Source organism: Felis catus, chromosome C1, assembly GCF_018350175.1.
Source record: "Felis catus isolate Fca126 chromosome C1, F.catus_Fca126_mat1.0, whole genome shotgun sequence".
NCBI classification, from domain to species: Eukaryota; Metazoa; Chordata; class Mammalia; order Carnivora; family Felidae; genus Felis; species Felis catus.
This window is the reverse complement of record NC_058375.1, coordinates 98,966,655-98,980,832: the sequence shown is the minus strand read 5'-3', so window position 1 is coordinate 98,980,832 and position 14,178 is coordinate 98,966,655. Positions and strand designations below refer to the sequence as shown.

At 39.9% G+C, this 14,178-nt stretch overlaps 1 long non-coding RNA gene across 3 annotated transcripts in view; it reads right to left on the bottom strand.

Annotated features, from left to right (window-relative positions):
- Window positions 1–14,178, bottom strand: part of LOC109502550 — a 112,130-nt gene that overhangs the window by 5,277 nt on the left and 92,675 nt on the right. For all 3 annotated transcript variants that reach the window (XR_006582900.1, XR_006582901.1, XR_006582899.1), the window contains one exon: window positions 7,331–7,424. This is a non-coding gene — a long non-coding RNA (uncharacterized LOC109502550). The remainder of the gene's footprint in view (window positions 1–7,330; window positions 7,425–14,178) is intronic.

Here is a 14,178-nt window from a genome sequence, read left to right as displayed (position 1 = left end):
AATGGCTTTAAAACTGCCTGGTCCAGGGGCGCCTGGGTGGCTGGTTAACCGTCTGACTTTGGCTCAGGTCGTGATCTCACCATTCGTGGGTTCGAGCCTCATGTCGGGCTCTGTGCCGACCGCTCAGAGCCTAGAGCCTGCTTCAGATTCTGTGTCTCCCTCTCTCTCTGCCCCACCCCTACTTTCACTGTGTCTCTCAAAAATGAATAAACATTAAAAAATTAAAAACAAACAAAAAAGTGCCTGGCCCATGCGGGGTCAAATAGTGGTCCTGCACTATTAGCTTCTGGTTTCTGTCTTGTTCTTGTCCCCATTTGGTTCTACTCTTGTCACCAGTCCTTGGCCCCTTTCAGCCTGTACTAGATCTGTCTCAAACTTTAATTTTCGACTTGCCCCTCACAGACTGGCTTCCCCTTCCTTGTCCCTAAGCCTCTGCCCCCACACACTGGCTTTTCACAATACCTCTTTTACACTGAAAATCCCTTGCTGACTCTACTTCTGGAGGGAGATACAGATCAAATATGTGTGCAAAATCCTACCCCTACCTGGAGAGTCGAAGTTTCCATTCATGACAAGTCCCAGGGAATAATAACAGCCTTCAGAACTTTTTCACAAATCTCAAAGGTTGTAGTGCTTGGGATCAAATCCTGGCTTCCTCATTTTTTAACTGTGTGACCTTGGACAAATCAGTTTGCTGTCTGGGTCTCATCAAAATCAAATCCTGGCTTCCTCATTTTTTAACTGTATGACCTTGGACAAATCAGTTTGCTGTCTGGGTCTCATCTGTGAGGTGGGTATCATAAGATAGGGTTGTTGGGAGCATACACTGTTTAGCATTGCGCTTATTACAAAATAAATGCTCAGTAAATGATAGCTGTTATTATCAGCCTCATTAGCACCAGCCGTCCCCACTTTACATTTCTTGTTAGTATCCATTTTCTTAATAGATTCTTGTAATTCTAGTGGTTACGCCCCCTAAATTTCTGAGCTCAATAGCGAGGTCTCCAGAAACCACATGGATCATTCTACATCATGTCTTCCCTTCTATGAGAAAAGGTATCTAAGCTATCAACTACAAAGCACAATGAAAATGATAATTGCTGTATTACTACATTTTGAGATCAATTTCAACCACATTTGGATTTGTAGAGTTCATACCCATCCTTCTGTCTTCCTGGAGTTCTTTCACAAACTGTATGGAGCCACGTGTTTGCATGTTATGCCATGAGTTAAACTTGACAGTAAATCCATGTTTTAGTCATAGCCCTTCCCTTGTCCCAATCTTCACCATTCGTTAATAACTTAATTCTTATATTTACTGAACTTCTGTTATGTGGCAAGCCCTCCCACACATCAACTCTAAGGTGTAATTCCTGTCTTCCAGAACCTAAGTTAAGTGGGAGAGAATTCTGTTTCAGGTTAGCATGTAAAAGACTGCAGCACATCTTCATTCCACAGGAATGAAGAAAATTTTGGGTAACACAAAAATCATCCAGAGTATATTTTCTGGCCACGCTAGAATTTAACTAATAACAAATTTAACCAATAACAAATTAAGAGATCTCAAAAATATTAGAATATTTAGAAATTGAACAATACTCTTCTAGAGAAAAAAAAAAAAATCTCAAGGAAAAACACATATATATCATGCCCAGCACAGAGCCCACCACGGGGCTTGAGTCCATGACCCAGAGATCAAGACCTGAACTGAAATCGAGTCGGACACTCAACTGACTGTGTCATTTGGGTGCTCCCCAAGTTTTCTTCTTAAGAAGCTAATAAAGGAATGATAGACTAAACTCAAAGTAAGTAGAAAAATAGCAAATAATAAAGAGTGAAAATCCATGAAATAGAAAACAGATAAACAATGGAGGAAATAAACAGCAAAAAAGAAAAAAAAGAATTTTTGAGAAGATCAATAAAATTGATAAATCCCTAGTTAGATTGAACAAGGAAAAAATAAAGAGAAAATGCAAATGACCACTATGAAGAATGAAAGGAAGGATAGTGCCTCAAATCCTACAGAGCTTTTTTTTTAAACTTTAAAAAATATTTACTTTTATTTATTTTTATTTTTCAAAAAAATTTTTTTATGTTTATTTAATTTTGAGAGAGAGACAGAACACAAGCAGGGGAGGGGCAGAGAGACAGGAAGACACAGAATCCAAAGCACACTCCAGGCTCTGAGCTGTCAGCACAGAGCCCGATGACGGGCTTGAACTCATGAACTGAGCCGAAGTTGGACGCCTCACTGACTGAGCCACCCAGGTGCCCCAATCCTACAGATCTTAAAAGAAAAATAAAGGGATATTCCAAACAACTTTATGCCAACAAGTTTGACAATGTTTATGAAATGAATAATCCCTTGAAAAATACAATTTTTCAAAATGGACACAAGAAGAAATAAATGACCTGAAATCTGTTATTTTTTTTTAAATTTTTTTTTCAACGTTTATTTATTTTTTGGGACAGAGAGAGACAGAGCATGAACGGGGGAGGGGCAGAGAGAGAGGGAGACACAGAATCGGAAATAGGCTCCAAGCTCCAAGCCATCAGCCCAGAGCCTGACGCGGGGCTCGAACTCACAGACAGCGAGATCGTGACCTGGCTGAAGTCCGACGCTTAACCGACTGCGCCACCCAGGTGCCCCAACCTGAAATCTGTTAAAGAAGTTGAATTCACCATTAAAATTGTTTCCCCCACAAAGAACACTTCTGGCCCACATAGTGATAATGGTAAATTCTATCAAACACTTAAGAAATAATGCCAATCTTAATCTCTTACAGATACAAATGAGGAGAGGTTACCTCTTGACCTTCTTTAAAAAGCCTAATATTCCTAATCATATTCCTAATACCAAAATCTGACAAATGCACTACAAAAAAATTACAAACCGATATTCCTCATGAACAGAGATGCAAAAAGCCTTAGCAAAACATTAGCAAGTCAAATCCATCAATATATAAAAGGGATAATATATCATGGCCAAGTGAGGTTTATCACAAATAAATGCAAGGTTGGGTAAAGCAAAACAAACAAACAAACAAACAAACAAAAACAATGTAACCCATCCCATTAAAAAACAAAGGAGAGAAATTACATGAACATCTCAGCAGGTCCAGGAAAAGGATCTCACAAACCTCACCATCACGTCGTGAGAAAAACTCTAGGCAAATTCGGAATAGAACAGAACTTCCTTAACCTGATAAAAGGCATCTATAAAAACCTATACTTAACATCACAATGGATGATAAAACATGGACCATGTTCCCTCTCAGGTCAGAAACAAGGTAAGGATGTCTACTTTCACTGTTTCTAGTCAACCCATGTTATGGTATTTCTTTCCATTAAGAGTCCTGAAGACTGGGAGAGACCAAGTTTAAATAAGATAAAGTTAGCTTTATTTACAGAGACACAATTTTGCATATAGAAAAATCAAAGGAATCTACCCCCAAATCCTACTGAAGCTAGTAATTCAGCAAGGTTTAAGGATATAATGTCAATATAGAAAATTTAATTATATTTCTGTGTATTACCAATAAACAATTGGAAAAGGAAATTAAAAGCTAATAGCATTTACAACAGAATCAATATCACGAAATACTTACAGATCAACTTTTTAAAAAGATAGGTGAGACATGTATACTTAAAGCTATAAAATATTGGGGTGGCTCAGTAGGTTAAGCATCCGATTCCTGATTCTGGTTCAGGTCATGATCTCACAGTTTGTGAGTTCAAGCCCCTTGTTTGGCTCTGTGCAGACAGTGCAGAGTCTGCTTGGGATTCTCTCTCTCTCTCTCTCTCTCTCTCTCTCTCTCTTTCTCTCTCTGCTTGCCCCTCCTCCACTCACTCTTTCTCTCAAAATAAACATTTTAAAAACACTATAAAATATTATTGAGAGAGATTAAGACAAATAAATGGGGAGAGATATACCATACTTACAGGGTAGCTGAATCAATATTGTAAAGATGGTGGTTCTCACAAAATTGATCTATGGATTAAATGCAATTCTAGTGAAATTCCCAGGAAGGTTTTTGTAGAAACTGATGAGTTGATAAAAAATAAAATAGTTGGAGGATTTACACAACCCGATTTTAAGTGTCACTATAAAGCTTTATGGGATTTTTAAAAGACTATTGTTTTTATGTTTCCATATAAATGTTAGTATTAACTCGTCAATTTCTGAGACAGTAAGTTACTGGTATAAAGACAGACAAATAGATCAATGGGGCAGAAAAAAACCCACAATGACTATCGAATGATCTTTGCCAGAGGTGCCAAAGCAAATCAATGTGGGAGGGACAGGCTCTTCAACAAATGGGGCTAGAATGAACTCAGCAGCAAAAAGAAACATACTATGGACACTTGAGACAATAGGAATGACCCCCAAATATCATGTGCTAGACTGGAAGAAGCCAGACACAGAGGAACACATACTTAGAATCAATATGAAGTCCCCACTCATGCAAAACTAGTCTGTGGGGATGGAAATCAGAATAGTGGTGGCCTCCGGATGGAGGGGGTGATGACTAGAAAAGCACACAGAGGAATTTTCTAGAATAATGGCAGTGTTTTAGGTCTTATTTGGGGTGTCAGTTAAATGGGTTTTTACATTTATCAAAACTCACTGAATGGTACGTTTAAGATTTATGCACTTTACCGTTATTATACTGCATAAACATATATTAAAAAAAAACCCTAGGCGCAGGATAAGGAGGAAGAAGACACATAAAGAAAAATTACAATATGATGTTGTAAGTGCAATGCTAGAGACACACACAGAGTTTTGTGAGAGAACATGGAAAGAACACAAACAGTTTGAATGTGGACAAGTCTTGAGCTTACAAGACAATTATACGTCTCTACCCCTCCTGGCATCCTTGCCAACTTGCTCGGAGAGAAGTTCATTCTCCAGTAGTTGAGTGAGGTCTTCACATCAGCAAACAAGTGGGGGTGCCCCCTGACTTTTGACTACTGGAATCTGGGACAGTTCACTGTGGTATGGTGAACTCTCCATACTTGCGGAGAAGGGGGAAAGGAGGAACAATCTAGAACCCACTTACCAGCTGTCAAACACTGGTTTTTCCTGTTTTCCTTTCCTGGTGATCACCCAGACATCCAGTGGCGTTTCCAACACTGCAGCTTTATGAATCCCTCCAGCACCAAATATTCCTATTACCCCACCCGCCCCCCGCCCTGCCTTTTTTAGTCCAATTTAACATCAAGATTCAAACTATGCAAATCTGTTGAAAAATCTGGCTATTTGCAAACAAAGAGAAAATGTATTGCCTTACACACCATATAGCAAAATAAAACCAGATGGATAGGAGACAATTTTAAATGAATATCGAGATGAATATTTGTCAGAGTTCTGGGTGGAAAAGGAATTCCTGTACAGATAACTAATCGAGGGAATAAGAACAAAACAATAGATTCCTTGACAAAAATACAAAACTTAAGTACATCAGAAAGTCATTACAATTTTTAAAAGCCTTACAACAGTCTGGCAAAAAACATTTGCTACAAATATTTCAGAAAAAAGGATTTATATCCTTCATAACTAAAGAAGGAAAGAGAAACACTGCCGTTACACTAAAAAAAAAAAAAAAAAAAGGTAGGCAATGGACAACATGAATGATTAACTTAGAAAAACAAAAGTTCACCTCAGGAATACCCAAACAAATAAAATAACCCTAGGATACCATTTTTAAATCTACTGAAATAACAAAGTGTTTGAAAAATGACGACACTCAAAGTCTGGTAACATCAGCATTTTTCCCCCCACTGTGGAGGGAGTATAAATTAGTGCATTCTTTCTGGAAAGCAGTTAGGCAGTCTTGCATCAAAAATCTTAAAAAATAGTCTTGTCCTTTAAGAATTCCACATGTATGAATCTATTGTGAAACAATCAGAAGGGTGAACACATTTTAGACACAAAGATGTTTAATAAAAATGGAAAACTTTACCTAAATGAGCACAATGACTGAATTATGTCCAATTGACTGAATAAATTGTTGTATACCAAAATAATGGAGTATTTTTCAGGTTTTAAAAGTCTGTTTTAAAAACATTTTTGAGGGGCACCTGGGTGGCTTAGTCGGCTGAGCACCAACTTTGGCTCAGGTCATGATCTCGCGGTTCGTGGGTTCGAGACCCACGTCAGGCTCTGGGCTGACAGCTCAGAACCTGGAACCTACTTCGGATTCTATGTCTCCCTCTCTCTTTCTGTCCTCACCTGCTCATGCTCTGTCTCTCTCTCAAAAATAAATAAACATTTAAAAAAATAATAAAGGGGAAAGTCTACAGAGAGGTAGAGAGAACACACTCCATGGGGTGAACTATAGCTCCAATTTCCCAACTGCATGGTGACCCTGGACAAATCACTTTCTCTGGGTCTCACCTTCTTCGTTATAAAGGAGGCATAGCGGCACCTACTCAGCTTACTTCCCAAGGAAGAGTAAGTTAGCTGGATAGGCACTGTGAAATTTCTTTGTTCTACAAATCTAAGGAATGATTATATATCTGCTGTACACTGGCTTGTTACAATGTGAGGATTTAAGTCTTGGGTGGCCTTATACTTCCTTTGCTGTGTGATTTTGGGGTGTAGGGCGTATCAGGTTCACAACTGAAAGCACTGTCTTGCTCATCACAAACCAGGCTGAATGGTTTGGCCACCGTCAACACACGACCAGTAAAGCCACATAAAAATAAACACCGCAGACCAAGTCTCCCTCTCTCTGAGAAGGAGTCAGATTCTGGGAGTCATAGCCCTCTCCTTACCCCCTCTTAAATCATGGAATCTTGATTATAATAGGGGCAGATAGAGTAAGTGGATGTTGTTGCCAGTAAAGAATGCGATGGCTCATGTATTGAAGACACCGGTGACCATACTCTTAGAGAAACAGTTTTCTGCACCTTCTGTAGATGGTCAATCTGAACAACATTGACATATCACCTGTATGTGGAAGCCATAACTGAGAAAACAGGAAATGCAGAAAAATTATACAGTGGTTGAGGTTTATTTTGTTATGGTTGTTTCCCCTTAAAACCGAGAACTGCTATAAATTGCTGATAGTCAAGAGTTTATGCTTTAGGGGCGCCTGGGTGGCTCAATCAGTTAAGAGTCCGACTTCAGCTCAGGTCATGATCTTGTGGTTCGTGAGCTCGAGCCCCACATTGTGCTCTATGCTGACAGCTCAGAGCCTGGAGCCTGCTTCGGATTCTGACCTTCCCCCACTTGTGCTCTCTCTTCAAAAAGGGATAAACATTTAAAAAAAAAAGTGTATGCTTTAGAGTCAGAACACTTTAAGATTGAACCCCAGTGGCTTACTTGTCTAGATGTGTGACTTCAAGTGCTCCCATCTGTCTGCACCTTGGTTTTTTAATCTGTTCATCCGAGTTATTTTCAAACTCATGGGGCTGTGCTGTGAATAAAGGAGAAAATGTATATAAGCACTTACCATCATGGCCAGCACAGAATATGTGCTCAGCAAATGAAAGCTAGAAATACTGAATGGCTGTTATCGTGATCATTGTTTTTACCAGAATATTTTTGCTTATATAGAAGTCAACTGCATTCGTATACACTAACAGTTATAAACTAGAAAGTGCAATTGAAAAGAAGACACCGTTTACAACAACAATCGCACCACACACAAAATCAGGCACCTAGCAGTACACTGAACAAAGTATCTGCAACACCTCCATGAGAACGAAGAAAGACCTAAATGAATGGAGAGTTAGATCAGGTCATGATCTCACAGTTTGCGAGTTCGAGCCCCGCATCAGGCTCTGTGCTGACAGCTCAGAGCCTGGAGCCTGCTTCCGATTCTGTCTCTCTCTCTCTCTCTCTCTCTCTCTCTGTCCCTCCACTCTCTCTCAAAAATAAATAAATATTAAAAAAAAAAAGATTATGTGTTTCTAGTGGAGATACTGTCCAATATAATAGGACCTCAGAAACAGACCCTTGAATATATGGAACTTTGATATTTGAAAGACTTGGCATGGAAGGTCAGTAGGGGAAAAAAGACTATGTAATGAATTAACCTGGGGGAGAAAAAGAATATCTGTACGGTGGGGGGGGGGGGGAAGTGAAACTAATTCTTTTTTTTTAATTTTTTTAATTTTTTAAAATTTACATCTAAATTAGTTAGCACATAGTGAAACAATGATTTCAGGAGTAGATTCCTTAATGCCCCTTACCCATTTAGCCCATCCACCCTCCCACAACCTCTCCAGCAACCCTCAGTTTTTTCTCCATATTTATGAGTCTCTTTTGTTTTGTCCCCCTCCCTGATTTTATATTATTTTTGTTTCCCTTCCCTTATGTTCATTTGTTTTGTCTTTTAGAGTCCTCATAGGAGTGAAGTCATATGATTTTTGTCTTTCTCTGACTGACGAATTTCACTTAGCATAATACCCTTCAGTTCCATCCATGTAGTTGCAAATGACAAGATTTCATTCTTTTTGATTGTCGAGTAATACTCCATTGTATATCTATACCACACCTTCTTTATCCATTCATCCATCGATGGACACTTGGGCTCTTTCCATACTTTGGCTATTGTTGATAGTGCTGCTATAAACATGGGGGTGCATGTGTCCCTTGGAAACAGCACACCTGTATCCCGTGGACAAATGCCTAGTAGTGCAATTGCTGGGTCATAGGGAAGTTCTATTTTTAGTTTTTTGAGGAGCCTCCATACTGTTTTCCAGAGTGGCTGCACCAGCTTGCATTGCCACCAGCAATGCAAAAGAGATCCTCTTTCTCCACATCCTCGCCAACATCGGTTGTTGCCTGAGTTGTTAATGGTAGCCATTCTGACAGGTGTAAGGTGGTATCTCATGATTTGTATTTCCCTGATGATGAGTGATGTTGAGCATTTTTCCATGTGTCGGTTGGCCACCTGGATGTCTTCTTTAGAGAAGTGTCTATTCATGTCTTTCGCCCATTTCTTCACTGGATTATTTGTTTTTTGGGTGTTGAGTTTGATAAGTTCTTTATAGATTTTGGATACTAACCCTTTATCTGATATGTCATTTGCAAATACCTTCTCCCATTCTGTTGGTTGCCTTTTAGTTTTGCTGATTGTTTCCTTTGCTGTGCAGAAGCTTTTTATTTTGATGAGGTCCCAGTAGTTCATTTTTGCTTTTGTTTCCCTTGCCTCCAGAGACGTGTTGAGTAAGAAGTTGCTGTGGCCACGATCAAAAAGGTTTTTGCCTGCTTTCTCCTCAAGGATTTTGATGGCTTCCTGACTTACATTTAGGTCTTTCATCCATTTTGAGTTTATTTTTGTGTATGGTGTAAGAAAGTGGTCCAGGTTCATTCTTCTGTATGTCGCTGTCCAGTTTTCCCAGCACCACTTGCTGAAGAGACTGTCTTTATTCCATTGAATATTCTTTCCTGCTTTGTCAAAGATTAGTTGGCCATACATTTGTGGGTCCATTTCTGGATTCTCTATTCTGTTCCATTGATTTGAGTGTCTGTTCTTGTGCCAGAAAAGTGAAACTAATTCTAAGTTTGTACCATACAGAAAAATATCTCTTGATTAACTCAAGGACTTAAATGACAAAGACAATAATACCTTTATTTTTCTTTTTAGGAGAAATTATAGGTGAAAATATATATATATATATATATATATATATATATATATATATATATTTAACATTTATTTTTGAGAGACAGAGAGAGACAGAGCGTGAATGGGGGAGGGGCAGAGAGAGAGGGAGACACAGAATCCAAGGCAGGCTCCAGGCTCTGAGCTGTCAGCACAGAGCCCAATGTGGGGCTCGAACTCATGAACTGTGAGATCATGACTGGAGCCAAAGTCGGACGTCTAACTGACTGAGCCACCCAGGCGCTCCATGAACATATATATTTTTAAGTTTATTTATTTATTTTGGAGGAGAGGTGGGGGAAGGACAGAGAGGGAAAGAAAGAATCCCAAGCAGGCCCCGCACTGCCAGCACGGAGCCTGACATGAGGCTCAAACTCACAAACCACAAGATCATGACCTGAGCTGAAATCAAGAGTTGGACGCTTAACTGACTGAGCCCTAGGTGAATCTATTTCTAATCTTGGGATAGGGAGAAAGTTTTAAACAGAAATGCTAACTATTAAAACTTGATGTTTTGTTAAAATGAAGAAATTCTGCTCATCAACAGCCACCTTACAGGATGTGAAAGACAACTTACAAATTGGATTGGGAAAAGGTATTTTCAACACATGAATTATCAGGTTAATTATCAGGGGCATATAAAGAAGTCCTACATTTCAGTCAAAAAACATCTCCACCCCCCACTTCCCAAAATGGCACAGCCATAAAGGGGAAGTTTACAGGAGAGGCAATAACATAGAAAGATGTTCACCTTGAGGGAAATGCCAATCAAATCCACAGTGGTTATTTTATACCCATTTAAGTAGCAAAAACTAAGAATTCCAACCTACTAAGTATTGGAGAAGCTATGAATCCACAGGATTTTCTATACTTCACTGGTAGGAGTGTAAATGTGTACAAACTCTTCAGAAAGCAGTTCGACATTATCTTAAATGTCAGCCAGATACCTGCCCCACGACCCAGAAACTTCTAGATATATATCCAAGACAAGTTGCCGAACACATAAACATACAAGGGATGTTGATAGCAGCATTCTTCCTAATGGTAAAATCTGGAAACAACCCAAATCTGCAATTATTAGAATATACCACAGTGTATTTATCCATTTCTTTGGTATATTCATATAATCGAACACCATACAGCAGTGGAAGCAATAGATTTCTGTTACATGTAACAGTGTGAATGCTGTATTTGACCTCTGAGGAAATATGCCAAGGTAGGATTAACTGTGGGAAGTTTTCCTTAGGAGCAATGCTTGTGGAGAAAATGGGAGGAAGTCTGGGGGAGTCACAGACTGCGATGCAAATATGACCCCAAGTGAAGGAGGAGGAAAGGAGGGTTGGACGGAAGGGATGTAGACTGTACTAGATCTGCAGATGATTCGACAAGGTCACCTCGGTGTCCTTGAGTGAGCGTCAGCTGTCACAGGAGCCCTGTGTCTCCCAGGAGTGGGGCTGTCTCAGTGTCTCGACCACACTCAGTCACCAGCTGGGAGCAATGTCCTAGGGATCCGCAGGAAGCGTGGTCTTGGCACAGCTCAGCAATGTTCACAATAGAGAGCCGAGAAGAGGGCCCTTGGTCAAGTACGCCTGCATTCTCATGGCCACCAACAGATGCCTTAACAATATAATATTGAGTGGGGAAAAAAACCCAACAAGATTGCATTCAGGAGAATATCCTCTAATATAAAGAATAGTTAAAAAAAAAAAAGAAAGAAAAACTACATGTTAAAAAAAAGCAGGGGAATGACACACACAGGAGTCAGGACAGTGGGTAGGAGCCACAGAAGGACAGGATGGAAGACAAGTATGCAAGCTATTGTAATGTAAGCTATTGCCAACAGTTTCCTTCCCGTGTTGATGGGGAGGGGGCTCCTGCATTTTACTTCTATTACTTAAAAAAACAAGTCAGCGAATATATACATGAAAACACGCATATGAACCAAGAGGGCCATGCATGGATCAAAAATGAAGAGTGTTTCATGAAAAAGAGATTATCATTAATCTAATTCTGTGACTCTATGTCCAAAAATATTGCCTCTTTTCTCTCCTATGCTCTGATATGTTTCTCTACAATTGTTGGTGACTGAGCTGTTGATGGATGAGAGACACTGCCTATGTATCACAGATTAAATTATAGGTTTGTTAGGATCTCCCCGATATGGTAATCTGGAACTTGGATGTCCCAATTTAGGATCTCTTTGATGGTGTGTTCGAAGTCCAGGTGCTAAAATAGGAGCAGCGAAAATAGTTAAATGGTAAAAGCATTGCTGTACGTGGGCTTTCTCCAAGTACTAGTTGGTGATCTCCTTCTCAAACTAGCGCCTGGCGTTCATAATTCTAGGAGTAGAGACCTAGCCTCTAGGGCATGAGGTCCAAGGGAGCAGGGAGACGGCAAAAGATAAGAGACCACAGGGTTATCAAGAGGCACTATGGTACCACTGGTTAAAGACACAGACTCTGAAGTCAGACTCCCTAGGTCTGAATCCCAGTTCTGTCACATTTTCAGTTTGTCACCTAATCTCCGTGGGCCTTGATTTCCACATTTCCAGAGTAGGAATAACAATACTTTCTCTGTAGTGTGGTTATAAAAATTAAATGACTCATTATACCCAAGATGCTTGAAATAGAGCCTGGGAAACTGTGTAAGTCAGAATGAGCTAGGTTATGGTACAGTAACCAGAAACTCCCAATTGCTAGTGTCTAACAAAAAAGTCGTATTCACCATGCATAGAAGGCCAAGTAGCACAAGGCGAGCAACTCTGTGCACAAGCTTTTGAATGGAACATCTCTGAGCCCTCGCACAGAGATTCATAAAGCCAGGGGGAGAACACTTACGGTACTCTTTAACAGCTCTCTTTACCCAATAGCAGGAACTGCCCACTAAGCCCCATGTGATTTCTGCTTCTAAGGTGAGGGTTCTGCTCTAGATCTCCCCATTACAAGATCAAGGTAGATAGAGCTTCCACTATTAGGAGAACTGTCAATTGCTTTGGCAAGGGAAAGAGACACTATGTGCAATGGTCTTAAAATTTCTTCTCAGATGTGTCACACATCTCATTGGCTGAAGCGGGTGACTGCTTCAAGTGGGCAAGGAACTGGGAGCCCACTACATTCCTGCAGGGAGGAGAAGCAGGATATCTGTGAACAGTCCAATGGACTGTGACATATCCGGTGCTAAATGTTAGTTATTATAATTCTGGAAGATCTGCAGTGCCAGCTGAAATATGTTAATAGGATATCCAGGAGGAACCAGAAAGGCAGTTCAGCCTATGCACAAGTCCCTCCTCTACCAGTCTGCCGTGTCTCTAGTGACCATATTTTTTGATGTTCGTATCACTGACACCTAGAAGCACCCAGTCGGTCTTTGATAAATAACAGAGACATACACCAGGGACCAAATGACCAAAGAATAAAGAGTGACTTCTAGAGAATGCTCCTAAAGTGACTTTTCCTGGGCCAACTCCCAGATTGCTAGTTGAGGCCCCCATGTGGGTTTTCTAGGCTCCCTCAACCATGTATTTTCTGATATCAGAGTCCTGGAAGGAAGAGTACCCTGGGTAACCATTTCTGCTCTATGGATCAATTGCTTCATGCTCTTTGCTGCCACTATTAACACAGCCACGTGAAAGATCTCCTGTAATAGAACAAAAGTGTGTTTGAAGGAGACAGAGGAATAAACTTTCTTTAGGTCAACAAACAAATTCACAAGCTCATTAATGGCATGTACATGACACAAGGCTCCAATCCACTTTGTGGTGAGACATGTGGCCACTCTGAGTGGAGCCAGTGGACTGCTTCAAAGCCTATGAGGTTCTTCTATTGACTTTGAATTAACCACTCAGGAACGAATAGATACCGTTTCTTCACATTTAGCAAACATTTCATGTATAATGATGACTGACTAATAACATGGTCCCTGTTTTCATGCAGTGCAGGGACTGTTTTCGGACCAGTGCAGGGGTTTCGAGGAGAGGACGGTCATCAAACAAATAAACACATAGATCAGTCTATAATTAAAACTGATATATATATATATATGTATATATATATATATATGTATATATATATATATATATATATATATACATATATATATATACTTTGAAGGAAAAGGTCATCATTCTATGAAAACACGCAACAATAGGACCCCATCTAAGGAGGGGGGAGGGAGTGAAAAATAGGGGGAGGGAAGGGGCCTGGAGCACAGTCAGAAGTGACCTTCTAAAAACAAAGTTGGAGCTGATATCTAAAAAATAACTAGGGATTGAACAAATCAAGTTTAGGGGTAAAAGGTGGTTTTAGGCAAAGAGTAATATAGGGGCAAAGGGTCTGGAGTAAAAAGGTGTATGGTAAGTTTTTAAAACTAAAAAAAAAAAAAAGTTTCGGCCAGAATGTAGAGGTAGAGGGAGAATAGTATAAGACAAAGTTGTGCTGTAGGTTATATTAAGAACTTGGTCTTTATCTCAACAGTCACAAAAAAGCCTTTGACAGAAGACCCTTTGGGAGGATCTTTGGATGGGGGACCAGAGGGGAAGAACTTATATGAAAAAGCAGCA